This window comes from Chelonoidis abingdonii, chromosome 5 (genome assembly GCF_003597395.2).
Source record: "Chelonoidis abingdonii isolate Lonesome George chromosome 5, CheloAbing_2.0, whole genome shotgun sequence".
NCBI lineage: Eukaryota > Metazoa > Chordata > Testudines > Testudinidae > Chelonoidis > Chelonoidis abingdonii.
In genome coordinates this window covers 70,662,088-70,680,516 of record NC_133773.1, presented here as the reverse complement: position 1 = coordinate 70,680,516, position 18,429 = coordinate 70,662,088, and the positions used below count along the sequence as shown (strand labels likewise).

Genomic DNA, 18,429 nt, shown 5'->3' with positions numbered 1-18,429 from the left:
TGTAGTGTTCCATTCCGAGAGGGCTCACCCCTATATTCGGGTGTGGAGGAGTTTACTCAATTCCACCTGAACATACACCTCAATACTCAAGGTGTTTTTTGCTTTGCATTAAGATAAAATTAGCCAGAAACCAAAGTTCTAGAGGTCTAACTAGCCTGAATAGGCTCTTAGCTGCTTCCCAGCACCAGTTCTTAAATTCTATCCACCTCATTCTCTGAGTGACTTGAAGAAATAGCAGTTATTAACTGGACCCATTGTCTAGTTTGTTCTTCGGAATTGCTTCTCTTGCTCCTGAGTTCATGCTTGCAGGTAGTCACTGCCACTAAGCCGGGAAAGAACTGCAGAAATACATCTTTATGACCTCCCAGATCCGAAGAGTACCACTTGCCCTAGTGGAAATAACAGACCTGATGCCCCAGGTCATAAAATTCAGCTATCGAGTCTAACTCTGGCATCCAGTCTCCCTCACTTCAGGGAAACCCTATTGCATGGACAAAGAGTATAGTCCAGTGCCCTTTAAAACTTCCATCTCTTAATTTGTCCTTTAGTAATGAATTTGGGCTGCCCAGGCGCAAAATACCTCCCAAGAGCACTACCTGGGATGTGAAATTGAAGATGTCTATGCTTGTAGTTAATGCAAAGATATCTTCTTGGATGTTCCAACCCTCCAGTCCTACTGCCTATTTAATAATAATGAATAAAGAAATCTACCTGTGTTTCCATACAGTGGGGACATCTGTGTTTCATTTGCTGACAGTACTCCTAAACTACTAGCCAATGGGCTATGAAGTCAGCAAACTTGTCTCATCTTTTTGATAAACCTTTATTTGCAGGAAGGGTGGATTCAAGTGGCCTACCACCTGCAAAGATGGCTGTAACCAAACAGAAACTCCTGGGCTTCAGACGGCAATCTGGAAGTGAGGAAGAGCTCATCTGACAAGACAGATCATGCATTTGGCCCTCCCCCTGGTGTGCAGCTGACCAGTAGCTTACCTGAGCCCCTCCAGCCAGCCCACAGCTAAGATGATACCCTTCCAAGCCAAAGTGGGGGTGACACTTAAAGGAAACTGAATATTTTTCTTCTTAATTGACCAAATGCACGCCCCTTTGAGGCTACAAATGTTACATTTTTGAACATTTTCTTCTTACATTTAGCATCTATATTATCTTATAGTTCTTTCATTTCGCATATTTGAAAAGGAGGTAAAAAGACATTTTAAAGATTATAGAAACCATGTCTCTGTACTTTGGTGATTGTTCAACCAATGTGACAGGTCTAAATATAGTGGAATTACCTCTGAAAATGTGTCTGACACACTCTCTAGCCTTATGCCACATTAACCTCTACAATTAACAGTGGTCTCCTTGTCATTTTCTACAAATTGTTATATGTGGATAGTTGATAATATGCAGAACTGAAAAAGAATACTAAAGACTTAAAGTGAAGTGAGCTGTATTTTTAATTTATTTTTGATCCACAAATTGACAATTATCATTCTCTGGATAAATGCTAAAAAAGAAGCTAAATATGTAATTATACAGAGACATCACTCCTAAGCAAAAAATAATGTACCAGGAAGTTTCTGAAATTAGGAGATGGTCTTACTGGATATATACTTGAGTACATACGTGACTAAGCCACATCTGGTTTGGAGGAAGGTGGAAATAAAATGAATACTTAATATATTTCAAAAGTACCAAAATAGATTAATCTTCCTTTTGTGAGTTGGATAGAGTATAGAATCTAGATCTGCACCTCTCTGATGTGTCCAATACCAGCTGACATGCACAAGACAGGGGAGGTGTTGGTCTGGGTTTGTTAAATGCTTCAATTCATTCATAAAAAGGAATATCAAGGGCAGCTGTCATACCCCTAAGAAAATTATAATAACCAAACAGCATAAATGCAGGGCATGAGAGGGGAAAATGTGGGCAAGCAAAAGCAAATTTGTGCTGCTTATTTATTTACTGATACTTTTATTTTGTAGCTATGATGCAGATCGGGATCCCTATTTGCTGTACAAACATAGGACAGTAGTCCCATCTCAAGAAGCTTACAATCTATTAAAGCACACGATATCTAAATGATGAGGGGAACAATTAATTATGTGCAATTTAAAATACATTTGCTTCATATATATATAGATAGATAGATATAGATAGATATAATTCAAAATTGTGTGTGTGTATGTGTACACACATTACCTAGATAATATACGCTACCTTCAAATGGAGAACTGAGCAGTTGATGTTGGCCATTGGTATTTTGACTGGGGTGGAGGTAATGCAGTAAGAGATAAAAGTGATTAAATGGACAGGAACAGAGTTGTATAGAGCTCTGAGGTTTTAATTACATTGGATTTCTGCAGTCTTTACCTCAGTCTGTAATATAGGTCGATCCCCTTTCATGTGACTCGTGCTGTGAAGATTTTTTTACGTGGACTTCCTTTATAGAATACCTCCATATTTATAATGAGGGATCCTAGTTTTCTGTGGTTAAGAACAAAATTCTCTGATTTATTTAAAAAAAAAAAAGGTAAAAATCCACATTTTTCCACGATTAGAATGACACACTGAACTTTAGTTTCCATAACAATAATATATATAGGTATCAGTTGAACACACTGTTTTATTGAAATATTTACAATTTTTAAACTGATAGCCAGAGCCCCGCCGCTGTATGTTATTTTTTCACAAAATGTGAAAACTAAAGATTATCTGGAAAAGCGCAAATTCTGTTTTTTCTGCATTTTTCTGTGGCAAATGGATTTTTAGTATCCCTGTTTATAACCATCTGACAACGCCCATAGCAGGACAAAACTATTGTCAAATGCTTATAATATTGACATGAAGTAAACTTCTGGAGTGATGGACTCTCTGCAGAAATCTAGACTTGAGGCAAGGGAGCTCTAAATGACAGGAAGGTAAGAACACAGGTTCAAGATGGCAGCGCTCAGTATTCTGCAACCAAACAATATTTGAAGAACTCTCTGAGAATGGACAGAAGAAGGCAGAGGCTATAGCATGAAAAATCTAGTAGAGAGAAGCCTCTGGGGGAAATACTGAAAGTTGAGCCACTCTGAATGGAGATGACTGACTGGTTGACTCCAAATGCTTTTCCACCTATTTAATCTGGTGAAGCTCCCTTACAAGGCAGACACTTGCTTCTGGTCCCATCCCTGTCTTGTGTATATGAGTGACTGCCTGAATAAATTAATATTAAATGTACACAAAGTCAGTTACTGTGCAAAGTTGTGATTGGCCGGTGTGTTTTCTTTCCTGTCTTGACCAAATATTTTGAGCATGGATAGATGTTTCCATCCAAGTCAGGGAGACTTAGTGTCGGATGTGGCTGCATTCAGTCCACTGTTGATTCTGGAGGGCCATGTAAGTGGGATGTGCATAGGACTCTAACCTCCTATAATGAGATCCTTACTGAATCTGGCATTGATACCAGATCCTGACATTTTGAGTGTCAGGAGAGACTACAGGAGGGGTCTGGAGTGTTCTTGTCCATGAGATTGTCCCTATTAACTACAATGCCATCCCCAGCAATTGTAAGACTTACCTGGCTGACTGGGGTCTGGATGGGTGAATATAGGTTGTGCTCCTCTTATGGACCAACCATGTCCTTATGAATAACAAACAGAGCTCCCACGTTCACTAGCCACCAAGAAAAGTGTTCAATCTTGGGATTGTTTTGAATAACTCTCCAATAAGATTGTTGGTAAGAGGTCAACTAAAGTTTGCATTGTAAGAGGCTTCCTGAAAAAAAGGGGTTTTCATTAATTTGTCATCTAGGGAGGAATGCATATGTAGCCTGAACAACTGCTACCACTGTCGTGATTTTTTTTTTTTTTTTTAGAGTACACTTCTGCCAATGGGAAGCCAAAAGGCAAAATGTCATGTTGAAAATGCCTTCATCTATTGCAAGTTTTATGGGGCATTAAGCATAAGAATGTAGGAAACCTGGCAAGGAGACACCATAATGTGCTGAATAGTGTCACTCTATTAATCGCAGTTTTAGCAGATAAGTTCCAAGAGCACCATTATTTTAGGTTACCTAGGTAACAAGAGATAGGAAAACTTGACGTGAACACAAATACAGTTAGATTAACAACAAGGTGGGTCCTGTTGTGTTCTGTATACATTGCTACTTAAAAAAAACAAATACAGGTAATTAGTTTTTTTAAACAAATTGCACAGCAGCACTCCCAGAAATCCTCATTATGTTTTTATTCACATGGCACTATCTTCTTACTACATAAGTTAAAACCCTGCTACATCATATGGGTGTGGATACCAAAAAAATCATTTTTTCCACTATTTGTATTAAAAGAGAAAGTAGAGCAGTTTCCCAAAATCACAAATCTACAATTCGAGGGATAAGAGTAACACTTGCAATAACCTCTTAATCACTACTTCGCATTATTACCTTTCAAGGACAAACAGTACATTTTATTCTCTCTGTAAAATTAACTTTAGGATTGAAATCCATATACACTAGGCCAGTCAAACCTGATAACATCAATGATTAGCTATGGGGTGGCCAAGTGAAGCTATTTATATAAGAAAATGGGCTAGATTCCCATCTAAAAATGTTTAAATGTTTGTTGTATATTCAAGATTGAGACATCAAATCCAGAAAAACAAACCCCTACAATAAACAGGCTCTCAAGTTACAATGTGTTCTGGTTTTATATTCACAAATCTACTCATATGAATTAACATGAGTTCTGAATATATTTCACAAAATAGGAATTCCATAAGTAGTGTTGTATTACTGGTAAATCTATTATAGGAAATAATACTGGCTTTCCTCCGAAAAAAAAAAAAAAAAAAAAAAGAAAAAGAAAACGAAAAAAAAAGGTATATTAAATTGGCAAAGAGAGGCGTACTTTTTTTCAGCATGGAGAAACTATTGCCATTTCAGATGTCAACTTTCTTAGGAGAAGAGGCTCAGTAAATGACTGGGCATTTTCAAAAGCAGCAGGATTAAGTCAGGTTTGCTTATTGGAAACCTTTCACACACTATTAGCTGTATCAGCCCTTGTTTTGGTCATTTTTTTTATTACATTGTTCTTCTTTCTAACTGCATTTCAGTTTTTTAGTTCATTACCATAAGATGTCTCACAATACAATATTGACTAAAAGCAGTAAAGCAGTTTATGCTGAAATTAACCATCAAGCAGATGGTCCTGTGGCTAATGCACAGAACTGGGAGTTAAGACTGGATTTTTTTTACTGTCTGTGCCATAGACTACCTGCATAGATTGCTTAGCTCCCTTCAAGCCTGTTCTTGTACACTGAAGTCAATGGACATTTTGCTGTTGATTTCAGTGGGAAGAGGATCAGACCCTTGTGCTACCTGTAACTCAGTTTCACTGTCTGCAGAGAGATAATGAAGCTTAGTCCAATAAGGCTGATAAAGTACTATGAGATGATACAATGAAAAGAGTTATAGTAATGCTATTTATTATTAGTAATCTAATTCTGTTTCCAGTTAAAATTAATTTAGCAGTAAATGTCTGTTTTAACGTTTCTGCTTTGTATAATATTTATGCAAAATATTTTATTTTAAATAAGTTCAACTTCACTTTTCTATTTCCATCCTTCACATATATACCAAAACATTTTTTGCCTTTACTAATTCACTCATTTACCATTTGAACTTTTAAAATGTTGGTCTTTTGTGGCAGTTTTTGTTTGTGTCCTCATTTCAAATTCTTATGCCTGGATATTGGACCATAATATTGACAAAGAATCTCTTCTTTCTCCCTCAGTTTTATAACTGCTTCATAGTCCATTTTCTGCATGATAGTTCTGTAATATAGACTGCTATTGTTAAATTATTATTTTATTGCTTTAGTAATTTTTATATTATTAACATTCATTTTTATAGAGTAGTGAAGTAATAATCTCAGTAATATTCACTTGTAATCTTAAACTGATTACCAGTGTTGCAGTAGGAATGCGATATGATATAAAGGGAAATTGCTAGTACAATAAGGTTTTATTATTGTATTTATATAAGAATGTCATTTCCTATTCATGCCAACACATTTACTTCAGTGTATGTGGAATAGGGGAAACTTTAATAGAGACATTTTTTATTTTTTATTCCCCCACTGTTCAAAAGTTTTCTGTATGAATTTCATTTATATTTCTAAGCAGAATAAAAATATAGCCTCTCTGAACCATATCTTGGAAATCACAGAAGTAAGGATATTTGTTTTTGCACAGATATCCTTTGGGTGAAATTCACCTAGATGCAGAATTCTAGCAAAAGACCAATCTACTACTTAAGTTCCATGTTAGGGCTTCTAATAGAGAGGCTTCCACAGCCCTTGCACGTGAAGAAAAGTGTCTCTGTACTAGCCTGACATACTGCAGATTAAGACAAAGTTGATCAGTGAAGGTGAGCCAAGGGATCCATATTTACATAATCAAACAGCACCCCACCTCCACACACATAGTGCAAGACTCACGCACAGGGGTTATAGCCATAGACTGGAGGACTGGGAAATTGTAGCACTGCTCTGTACCATAGGTCCAGCCCATGAGCGGATTTCACCTCTCAAAATCTATTCTCACCTCCATTGCCTTTCACCTGCATATAGGCATGGGTACTGTGGCTTTATGTGGTTGAAATTTGAGACCTCCTATATAGAACCTGACAGGCATATGTTTTAATTATTTAAAAAATATACCATATTAAGAAAGACTTACTGAGAACTAGAGCTGATCAAAACATTTTTTTTGAAAAATGAACTATTGACAACAAAATATATATCATGGAAAATCTCCTGATTTCATCACTTCTTGGGGCGGGGGGAGATCTTGAGTGTGAGGGACAGGAAATGGCAGTCTTGTAGAAAACAACCATCTTTCCTATAAAATAAAACAATGAAGCTGAAACATTCTAGCTACATTCTAGTTATACCATATCGGGGGCTGAGGGAAAATTAATGATATAAAAGAGCAGATAACATGTGTTGAGCAATGACAATTGACTTTTTACTCCTCTGAAACGTAGAAATAAACGCAAAATTCCTGTAAATCCTGTACTGTGCACATGACTAACATTGGGAACTCAAGTAGATGGATGATGGGATAGGGAAACAAATATTAATATCCATAGTAATATATATGAGAGGGGAAAATAAGTTGAAATACAAGATATTTGTATCAGATATTTGTGGGGAAAAAAACAGTTTTTCCAAAACTTGTTCAATAATAATTTGTGGAAAGAAGACTCTTGTAATGTTGACAAGATCAAGTGAATTTTATAGGGACGGTGGGATGCACAGTAAGTATTTGTGGGAGTTAAAGCTAACATAAGCCATTTTTATTAAGAAATAATTTTAAAAGAATGAGAATATTGTGCATGTAAATTTTTTTACAAAGCTCTTCGACATTCTATGTGTTTCTTTCCCCCTTTTATCAATTTTGTAGTCTTAAAATGTTGTTACACCTTTTTAGTCTGAGTGGTTAGCCAATATTCCGGATCTTGCAAGTTGTTTCTCTTAGGAGGAGAAATTGATGACAGAATTTGGTATCATGATGGAATCCTGACTATTTATAAAGAAGGTACACTAATTCCTGTTTCTCTCTACACAGAGGAAATTTAACAAGAGGAGGCAGTTTCTTTGCTCACAGTTCCAAACCTCCTTCCAGCTAACATTTTGCCCAAAAAACAGTCACTCTCTCGGCTTTCTCTAAGGGCCAGGTTACCTCTGCTTCTCTTATTGGCTTTCTGCTCTCTTCTCTGGCTTCTTCTGACACTCAAATACACACAGCGCCACCAAACAATACTCAGCCTGTGGGTATGGGTTCAGACCTCGGGGAAAAAACCCTCTGGCCATATAACTTAGCTTCTACTCCAGTCTTGCCGTGCTGATCTGAGATTTGGTTGTTGACTTCTGTTGTTTCAGCTATTACTAAATAATGGGACGTTTAACTTGTCTCTCATTTAGTCTGAATGGAAGGCAGCTATCACACCCGTTAGCTTCAGCAAGATTTGTGACTGGCCATAAATCAAAGACCTACTCTTGGGAACCACCCAGCTTCCAGCATAACAGTATCTATTATATTGGCAGTGTGATCACCACAATATGTAAATACTTTTGATAAGACCACTCCAATATACTGTCTAACTGAATAGTTTTCCAAAACATTCACCAACTTCTTTGAAAATTCTGACTTTTCAGGTCAGATGCAGTCACTCTCTTTAATTCAGATTACATAAAAGCTCAAGATATCTGGGGTGTTATTTAGGATATTAAAATGTAAAGCTGCTTCCTTACTAGCTAAAGATTGCTTACTTGCTGTTTATAAAGGAAAATGCATGCACAGGACAATATGAATTTTACTGTGAAAGTTCTGTTAGCCTGCTGATGTTCTATATATTTTGTGTATGTATTTTTCTTGTTTCACAGCAAAAGATCTCGTGATTAAATTTTTCTTTGAGGAGGAAAAAAATTCTATTCCTACATGAATTTTCTTTTATTATTTTATCCATATACAAGTGTGTGCATATGTGTTGTCAGAGCAAGAGGGAACATTAGAGAAATTTCTGTGTTGAAAGAAAATAGTTAATGCTTTTTAATGTTGTGTAATTGTTTGATATCAATAATGTTAATCTAGGGTATTGTATTAGATAATCAGTGAAGCAATTTCATAAGTGGAATCCCCAGGCCACTAAGCTGTTGTGAAAGGGTAGCTTGTTAGGCACTGCAAGGCCAGATGAAGATTCCATATACTAAACTAGTTTAGATAAGTCCTAAGATCCTCCTTTAGTTAAGAATTTAGTATGTGTGGATTATAAAACTGGAAGCTTAAATATGTTTCAGACCATTACAACGGTGTTGGATTCAATTATAATGGTTATAATTGCCTTAATTATGTACATGAATGGGGCTTTGGCAGTCTTATGTTTCATTATAGGTTTTGTAAATGTGTGTCAGTCGTTCTATTGAGACTAAATAAGCAGAGGTATGGATTCTGTGGGTAAGTATCTGAATCAGCATTATTGTCCTGTAGTCATGTTACATTTTAAATAAGCTAACAAAACACTGTCATGTTTCAGTTTCCATTCCTGAGATGGCTGCAACATTATTTTTACTTGTACTATATTTTATATTGTCAGTATGTAATTTATTTTTAATATGAACATTTTTGTTTATCAAAGTTGAATAGCTTCTGGTGGGTCTTTATTTTCAGCAAGGTTAATTGCTCCTCCTTCCACTGACTCATTTTTGAAACATAAAGGTTACTGTGTCATTTACATGAATTACAATCATGTCATTTTGTGCTACGATAATGCCAGATCTTTGTAAGCAGGACAGCCTGAGTCAGACCAGTACTCTAATAGTAGATCTATGTGTTACGGAAAGTGGTGGTGGTGGTTTAGCAGTGTTCTGAGTTGGTAATGGACCAGTGCACTGCATTTTACTGACTTTCTTTCAGATCAGATGTAAAACCAGTTTTACTCTCTTCTATTTAAAGATTGCATGGCACTTCTTTTGTAGCCAAATTTCAATATAGAATTCTGCCTAACTGTGTTTTAATATACTCTTCATTTCCTGCCTTCCGCTATGGTGTTGCTGTTGTCTGTTTTATATAGGTGCCATGCTATGTTTCAATGATTGGCAAAGTGATGAATTTTCTAAGGCTTAATTAATTCTTTTAAACCCCCTTGAGCTCCTGGGATTATATAAGTGCAAAAGGTTTGTTTGCTGTTGCTAATATTATTATAACTACATTGAAATTAGCACAAATAAAGAGTGATAGCTAATTAAGTCAACTCAACACATACAAAAGAATTTGCTAGGGACATGTTGCCCATATCTAAGTTGTTTGTAGTTATTTTTTGTTAAGGTGTAAAAAGTAAAAATGTTTATTTGTTATAAAGCAAACCTCCATATTCAAAGCTAATTTTCCACTTGAGCTAAGGTTTATCAACCATTTTTATCCATATGTGCCAAAGCACATAAGGAAAAGGCTCTCAGCTTGCTTGGTTATCCAACTGCCTCTTAAAGTACTTGAAAACAAATTCTACAAAATTCCATTGAGTTCTGTGAAATGCAAGGTTCAAAATGTCACTTCTGATTCCAGAGAGCTGCTTATGAGCATGGGCAATAAAAAAAGGTATTAATTTACTGTATCACTAGTGTGGAAAAAACAGGTGTACTGCTGACCAAACCAGTGCAAACAATTTTTTATTTAATTAAAACTATTCAAGGTTTGGGCCAAAGAATATACAAAAGCAATATTGTTGTTGGCCTTGTATACTTCACTAGTACCCTCCCCCAAATTTCCCTTTTTTGTTTGAAGCTCTCAGTTTTACAAGGGCACATATGCTTAACTTTATTCATATAAGTTAAGTCAAAGGAACTGTTCACATTCATAAATGTTTGCACGGTCAAGGCCTGAGAGAGAGAGAGAGAGTGTGTGTGTGTGTGTGTGTATATACATATGCATCCTTCTCACTGGTGGTCTTCCTAGATATCAGTATACAATACAATATCTTTTTCAAGCTAATGCTGCCTCAATCTTACCAGCTTTTTCATTTTTTCTGGTAAGTAGCTCAGATATGCTTGGATCTTCTCTGCCTCTTTCTTTCTTTCCTAAGCTCTTTGAGGAAATATGCATTCGGGGTTTGTCTGCACTTACAGCGCTGCAAATGGTGTAGTTGCACCAACTATAGTGCTTAGTAAAGATGCTTCCTACGCTGACAGGAGAACTTCTTCCATCATCATAGATACTCCACCTCCCTGAGAGGCAGTAGCTGTGTCCTTCCTGTCTCCATAGCACCAGGAGTTTGGGTGGCATAAATGCAGTGCTTAAGGAGAATTCATACCCATGAGCAACATAGTTATACCAACATCAATTTGTAGTGTAGACCAGGACTCAGATTATTGACATTAGCACTTCTACACGTTTTTATTTCCTTCATGAGCAAATTACATGCTGGATTATTACACAAAAACATAATTGCCAATCTTTCTATTTTGTGGCTATTCTTAAAAAAGAGGGATATGAGGGGTTTTTTTTTATTTGTTTTATTTTGTTTGCTCCTAGGAGCCCTACAGAAAAAAAATGAGTCAAATATCAGTCTGTGGAGCATATGGAATAATATATTTGCTTTATGAATTAGCAAATCCAGTTAACCTTTTTTTTTTTCCTGGTACTACTTGTCATTAAATAGATCTTGAGGTGGGACAGAATGGGAGATGCATCTTGATTTAAAATTCCTATTTTAAAGCTAGACTTAATCCAAGTTACTCCACTTTGGAAATTAATAGCGATAACAAGGTATATTTAACTCATATCATTCGTTTCATGTCATCAAGCTATAGACTCTTTTGAAGTCTGGGTGTGTTTGTTGTATTTTAGTTAATGTCACATTGACCTGGACACAGAGGCAAAATGAGGAGACACACATGGATGGCTTTTTAACCAGCAGGCTGAAACTTTTATTAAACTTAAACAAAGGTGAGGGGCTCTACCCACCCATCACCCATATTCTGCTATACCAGGAGTGGTTCCAGTGCAGGCGTTATAGGGCTCCAACTGTATAACCTCTAACTTGTGGTAGGCTCTCCTCAGCCTTCCCCTCAGGATTCAGCTCACTCTTATGAGTCCTACTGCTCCCCACATCTCCCGTCCCCTTAAGGAGGACAGAGACTGCAGAAGAGTGGGGACCTAGGCTCATGAGCCAGAATGTGTCTCACTATCTCATGAGCCCAAAACCTATCAGCAAAATTTCAGGTCTTTTTTAGCCCCTGGGAACTGGTCATTTTATCCTTTCAACCACACTGCTAGTCTCGCCACACACAGGAAGGGCAGGATAGGGGGAAGCCAACTTGGAATTCCTTCCTGAAGGCAATCCAGCTCTGGTAGTGGGCAGATCCTCCTTGCTGTGGGACAGGGGTCTGACCCCTGTGGTAGAGCAGAGAGCTCCATACTGGGGAAGCCACTCTGCTCCAGGAGGAGGAGCTCCAGAATCCTTAGCTTTCCTCCTCTGCCTTCTGACTGCTACTGAAATAGTGAGTACTCTGGTCACAGCTGGCATGGAGTTGAAAGAGGCTCTACGTGGCCCATGCTCCAGTTTAAATTCTGGGAGTTGGGGAATGCTGGCCAATCAGCAGCTCTACCTCCCAACTGGCCAATGGGTTGAGTGTCTCCAAGGTGGAAAGGAGCTACCTGGTGTCCATCAGCGAATGTCTCCCTCCCTCCCTCACCATCCTCCGTTGCCACTGGCCACATCAAGTTCCCCATCCACTGAAGTGGGTGGATGACATTTTTGATGCACTTTAGATGCTACTTTTGTGACGAGTGTTTATCCAATGGTACATTGAAAGATCTAACCTTCCGGTGAACCCTGGATGCCATTTTGTTACTTTTGCTAAGAAAAAACTAACTTCAGATAATGTACTTTTGCCCCTCCACTGCTTCCCCTCCTGTGATAGTGTGTGTTATGGACATGTACATGAATAGAATAATTAGATAAATAGTCTGTGGTTTGGTTGTAAATTATTTCATGTAACTAGCCATCTGTGGTTCTATTTGTGTGTTTCTTGGAACACAATATTAGTTTTGTTCTTTTCCATAATATCTAAATTTTACATCCCAGCCACAGACTACCCTAGCTTGCCATAAATCCACTAAATAAAACATTAAAGCCCACGTGCAAAAAATACCAGCTTCTTCCCTGTGGGCACCAAGATCCATGAAATTAGCTGTGGTATCCATTTTAACTGTTGTTCCTGCTGATACTGCTCGATCAAGTGCTATAGCCACCTTGCAGGAAAACATCAACAGTTGCTCAGTTATATCCAATTGTAAGTTCTGCCTCATTAGCATGGCAGCACCTTTATAATTGGCTGACTGCTAAATGAAAAGAATTCAACTGTAACACATAACAACTATCTCCTAAAATGGAGTGGCTCTTGAAAAACAGATTTGCATTGGAATTTGCTAGTATTAATGTATTTTTCTGATGGGGAAAAAAAACTATATATATATTGGGATTTCTTGTCTCGTCCATGAATGGTTTGTTCCAGTAGCCCACTTATCGTCAGATTGTCCTGGTTCCTCAACATCTGGCGCGGACCTTGTTAATCCGGGCGACGTCCGAGCCGGCATGACTCTCCTAGTTCGTGTCACTCTCATATTTGAGGTAGGCAGCTGAAGCGTTATGGGGGTTTTTTGCCAGGACCCTAACTGCGAAAGTTGGGTACACGAGTGGATTTTGAAGCTTGCCGTCTCTACTGTGATCAAAGGGCGGCTCCGTTTTCAAAGGGCGAGCCTATCTTAACGACTACGCTATCCAGTGGCTCAAAGCCTCAGCGCACAACATCAGAAGCTCTCTGTCCAGAGAGTGCAGTGTGGACAGTAAGATTCTGCCGCAGAGCCCTTCAAACTCCCGGCTCTGGTAGAGGACCAGAAGGTTGAGGAAGACACATACCACCCATAGGGGTGAGAGGGGAATTTTTTTTTTTATTTAAAAAACATATATATCAATGAAGATTTTTTTTTTTACTATATATATAGGAAAAATTCTTCATTAATGTACAGTGAATAAGGAATCTTGTCAAAAAGTATCTGCCTTGTTTATTCTGTTAATAACATCCCCATTAATAATCCCAATAAAGTTCTTGAGACCTTTGTGGTACTCTGCTCATAACGGGTAGCTTAAAGTGTGTAAACAAAGATAAATGTAAGCCCAGCTTTCAGGGGGCTAAGTCATTAAAATATTTGTGTTCAGTTTTGTGTTTTCAGCGGGATTATCTCCTTATCTAAATTTAGGAAATGATGAAAGTTTTAAGCAGGTTTATAATCCAGTTTACTATGTCTCAAAGGAATCAGAATTTTTCCAGATTTTCTTTTAAGGTCAACATTTGAAGAAGTTGATCATCCCCTGTAGTATTTCTACATGCACAATTTAAGAGGATTGCATTTTAAAGGATATCCCAGAGGTCACTCATCATTCTGTTTCATTCAGTTACTTTATTTCTAAAAGTTGTTATACTTTGAAGGCAAGGGAAAAAAGCAGCATACAATTTTAACAAAATGCAAAGAAAAAGAAAATATAATTATTCTCTGTGTTCTTTTCTTTTGAAGCAGATAAAGTAATGGAAATACACAATGGAACAAGGCTTCAAAGATGCAGTACAGGGGACAGCTTTTTCAATAACATTTCTGCCTTAGAGAAATTTGAGCAACAAGTCTCATGCTTGTCAGAGTCTGTATTTTAGTCCATTTGCAAAAGAAAAGAAGTAAACAATTTATATTTATAGTTCTGCTACAGCCCCGATTACATCTGCTGAAAAGAAAATACAGGGTCTTACAGAAATGTATTAAAGTCAGTTGGAGTATTTCCATTGACTTCAGTGGATTTTGGATCAAGACCATAAAGTTGATGGCTTATCACAACTTCTCTGCTGTTGAGAGTGGGCATTTCAGGGGCGGGGAGGACTTCATCTTGCACTAGGAATGGTGTGGGTTTCCTTGAGGGTTCCTCACTACTGACATAGGCTCTCCTCTTCTAGTACTGGATGGTTCAGGGATTCCTTTCCCCTGTATGTCCCCACTGTCCAACAACTAGGTATGTCTTCACAGGTCTGTTTTTCTTCAGAGTAGCCTAGGAATGCTGGAGGGGCAGACTCATTATCTCAGGCTGATCTTATTGGTCTCATAGATGTGCCAGCAATGGGCTTAAATGCTTCCCCCATGGGGGTTTAGGGCTGAAGAAGTGGAGCCCTCACTGGGTTCAACCGATAGGGGCTGGAATCTGGTCTCCATTCTAGGATACACTGTGATAGTGTTCTCCTCTTCAGACTCTCTCTAGGATGTGTTGAGCAGAGGTAGGTTAACTCTAGGGGGGCCACTGCATGTGTTGGGTTTTGGTTTCAGTCCAGAACCCTTTTGCCTCCCAGGTCCCCTGTCATGGTCCACTTTATAAGCTGGGTGCCCACTAATTCCCCAACAGGTAGTAATACATTCCTATACACTGTATCTATTATGTCTTGTATATAATATAATATTTATTAATATCTTTGAGTGTTGGTGGTCCCAGATTAGATATAGTATGGCATAATAAATATAACCTCTATTAACATATGGGGGGAATTAAAATCTAATTTCTTTTTCACTATGTAGTGTAACTTCTTTTGCATTTTTCTCAATTTGGACAACATAACGGATTAGTTAGTTTGAGGTTTAGTGAGTTTCTAATCTATTTCATTTTCACATCATCATGCTCAAGGGCAGCGGTGTAACAATTGGGTTACAAACACTACAGGTGTCTTGGAGGAGGTGTGTGGTTTTTTTAAGTCATAGAAATATTAAGATTGGATGTCTTCCTAAAAAAATGCTCTAGCTCAGACAGAAGTTATGCATTTCTTGGAGCTATTACTTGATAAAATTCTGTATGTATGTTATACAGAAGGTCAGACTAGAAGATCATAATGATCCTTTCTGGCCTTAAAATGTATGACTCTGTGAATGTATTTTGGTCTTAACATTTGTCAAATCTTGTCTTACCAAAAGAATCAATAAGTGATGTGTGTGGTTCTCTTTGACGTTTTAACAAGTCTCTGGGTGGTTGTGTTATTGACCTTAAAGTTGGCTGTAGTCTTGTTGCTTAGCTTTTGGAAAGGGCCATTTCTAAATGGCCTGGTCCTGCCCCTGTTGAAGTGAAAGACAAATCTTCCATTGATTTCATTGTTGCAAGATCAGGGTAATAGCCCTTTGGAAATGTATTCCACATCCTGTTCTACAGTAGCTACACTGGGGAGGTGTTTAGTAAAATATCTCATTTCTTAAATCCCATAGAAAACAACCAGGTTAATTGTAAAATTATTTCTGAAATATCAAGTATAAACACTTTAGATTATATTCTCTGTTCTACCAGAAAACAAGTTAAATGAAACAAACAAACAAACAGTAGTTGGTTTTTAATTCAGTCAAACATTTGCAGCTTCCAGCAACGTATCCAGCTGATCTGCTGTTGTAATTTAATAATTACACTATAGTAATCTTTTTTTTTTCTAAAATACAAGTATTCACTATGATTATTTATTTTCACAGCACTTAACACCATCCAGGTCATTTTAAAAATGTAATGAAATAAATTAGTGACTAGTGACTGATTTCAAAATTTAAGAAGGCAAACTATGTGTGATTTGCTTTAGGATTGTATAAATACTTTTGTTGTTGCATGTGTAGCAATTTAAGTTAATCCACATGCAAGATACTGTATTACCTCAGCCACCTTGTGTCTCTAATATCCTGTACCAACACAGCTACAACAGCACTGCATGTACTAGAGATTAGCAGAGAAAATTTGTGTTGTATTTAAACAAGTATAGCAATATACACTGAGGCTAAATGAGCAGTTTTCTGTACCAGTAGCTTGAGATATTGTTTAGCAACTTAGTATAGCTAGGCATAATCTAAAATAGCTCTCTTGGCTCTCATGTTAGCAAATAAATATTGCTGATGCCGCTTTGGAAGATACTGAGATAACGTACAGCACTTTGGCAACTGGATGAAAGGCTAAGTCCATAACTTTTATTTAAATAGCCTACAGTGCAGTGTTATCTGACAGCTAGTAGACCCTCCAATATTAAATAATTGTAAAGCTCAGAAATGTGGCCTCTTAGTTGCAACTCCCAAATCATGCAGATATTAGGAATTTGTTTTCAGGGGGGGTGGGGGAAGCCTGTAATGGCATATTAAGTCCTTCTCTCATATTCTCTGAGTAAAAGCTTGGTCCCACGAAGTCAATAGCAAAACTCTCATTAATTTAAATAGCACTAAAATTTCTCCTTATTTAACAAAATATGGGCTATTCTCCTGATGAACAAATTTACAAACCTTGATACCCAGAAATATATACAGCATTTTTGCTAGCTGGTTACCATTTATTAATTTGTTTGAATCCAATAAATATGCTACTCAACTAACCAGCCTAACAATTAAACCATGATCTCCTTTTATTTTAGGACTCCATGTTGTGCTGATCTTAATTATGATAATTGGCTAAGAATTAAGATTAATATATCTTTGTTTTAATTACTGGTATTATATTAAAGTATCACCATGATATTGTATTTGTACACATTTCTGTATACTTAATATTATCACTTCAAGATTAAAAATCACTTCTAAAAGCATAGTCCACAAAAGACAGAAGCAGAAACATGCATGAAATTTCAGCTCACTAGAGCTAAAATATAGAGCTATCTGAATGATAACTAGCAAATTACTTAAACAGTTGGACAGAAAATAGTTTTTACTATACAAACAAACAAAAAATGAAGGCAAGTTCCATACTGAATATTCTCTATTGGCCTTTCTGAGATATCTTCAGAAACAACATCAGAATACACTTGGCTATTAAAGATTAAACATTTATTTTATTTCTTCAGGCATCAGCTACTGACAGATTATTTTCAGACTCTTTCTGACAATGTGCTGATGTCATCAGTGACAGTTTAATCAGTCTCAGTTTCATAAATCTTGCAAGCAGCATAGAATAGTGATGCTGTTATTAGAAGTAATAGTTGTTGCAAAACCAAGATGCAGTAGAGAAGAGGCTCACACTTGATGACATTTGACAGTTCTTTTCAGCTGAAGGCAATGGAGCTGATAATCAACACATCCAGTTAGTTCAAGTATCTTTCATGCTTTATGATTAACAAGCAAATTTATGACTGAATAAATTACTGCTCAGTATCTTTGTCCATATTTTTTTCTTGAAATGCTCGTTATAAATGTGACAGTATAATAACTAGATACAAAAATGTATGTTTTAATCTCTACATGGATCAAAATTCTGTGCAACGAAAACCAATGGCTGTATGTATCTTCTAATGTATTTTCATGGACTTTACATAGGAAATGTCCTGAATGAATGCTTTCTTAGGCTTAGTCTACAGAACAAAGTTTTGCCAGCATAGCTGAGTTGCATAGGAGTTTGAAAAAAAATCACACCCTTAGCCAGCAACGCCTCCTGTGTAGACACAAATATACTGTCAGAGGAGTGTTTTTGTCTGCTTAGCTAACATTGTTCATGTAGGCATGGCTTGACACGAGTAATTAGACATAGGTGAGGCCTCATTTCTTGTGAGACAGAATTAGAGAGGAATATGGATCAGCAGGCTGGAAACACAATGTCTGTACTAACTAAAATAAGGGAACCATTTACAATGGACAAGATAACAATGGATAAGGTAAGTTGGGAATGTAAATAAGAGTAAGTTGTACAATGACAATGCATAGACAGAGAAAAACTTGTGATGTAATATATAGTAAACGCAATGTATCAGAGGGGTAGCCGTGTTAGTCTGGATCTGTAAAAGCAGCAGAGAATCCTGTGGCACCTTATAGACTAACAGGCGTTTTGGAGCGTGAGCTTTC

General features: G+C 37.2%; 1 protein-coding gene across 2 annotated transcripts in view; it reads left to right on the top strand.

The window, feature by feature from the left end:
• The window catches only part of SPOCK3 (SPARC (osteonectin), cwcv and kazal like domains proteoglycan 3), a 451,893-nt gene that overhangs the window by 364,033 nt on the left and 69,431 nt on the right, over window positions 1–18,429 (top strand). The gene's annotated exons all lie outside the window — the stretch shown is intronic.